The following is a 974-nucleotide window of genomic DNA, read 5'->3' as shown; positions in this document are numbered from 1 at the left end:
ATAATAATAATAATAATAATAATAATAAAAAAGATGAAAATAATAATTGCTGTTTTTCTTTCTTGTAGGCTTCCCAGAAGTGGACCTGAAAAGACACATGAATGTGGCCTATATTAATAGAAATATTGATCATATTGTTATCTGCCAATATTAGCATAGTATAGGCCTAATTATCATCACTTGTCTGTGATTGAAAGATTCATTAATTGAACATAAATTACATTTCGTTTTCTAGAAATTGAAATCCTGCATGCCCTATTGTTTTGCTTGAGATAAATAGGCTTATAGATTAGTTTGTAAGAGATGAAAGATGAGGAGAAGTTAATATATGAGATGCATGATTGCATTCAGGGCTGAACTGTATAGGCTTTAGATTCCCAGATGTGGAAGAGGAAAGAAAGAATGAAAGACCCCCACATGAACATAAATTACATTTCGTTTTCTAGAAATTGAAATCCTGCATGCCCTATTGTTTTGCTTGAGATAAATAGGCTTATAGATTAGTTTGTAAGAGATGAAAGATGAGGAGAAGTTAATATATGAGATGCATGATTGCATTCAGGGCTGAACTGTATAGGCTTTAGATTCCCAGATGTGGAAGAGGAAAGAAAGAATGAAAGACCCCCACATGAGACGAGCCAGCACTGTCTTTGTCCGTAAATATTAGTGCATGAGTGTTTTAATTATCACCCTCTGCCTGAACTGGTCAATACTGGAAGCAGATTATGTATTTTGTCCAGTTCATTCAGTGTACTTCCTTCTGTGCCAGCAGCTTTAGCTTTCCCTCTGTAGATTTTAATGTGTTGATGCCTGTTTGTCCTTCAAGCATGCATTATATTTTGGATTTGAGCTGCATAGTGATCACATTAAAAAATAAATTATGATGTTGTCAATAACAAATAATATTTGTCGTTGCTCTAAATTTCATTCACAGTAATGAAAAAGATATTGTCAGGGCACAAGAAAAAAAATGT

The sequence above is a fragment of the Sinocyclocheilus rhinocerous genome, unplaced genomic scaffold, assembly GCF_001515625.1.
Source record: "Sinocyclocheilus rhinocerous isolate Xijiao unplaced genomic scaffold, SAMN03320098_v1.1 scaffold3785, whole genome shotgun sequence".
Taxonomy (NCBI): domain Eukaryota; kingdom Metazoa; phylum Chordata; class Actinopteri; order Cypriniformes; family Cyprinidae; genus Sinocyclocheilus; species Sinocyclocheilus rhinocerous.
Note: the sequence above shows the minus strand (reverse complement) of the source record.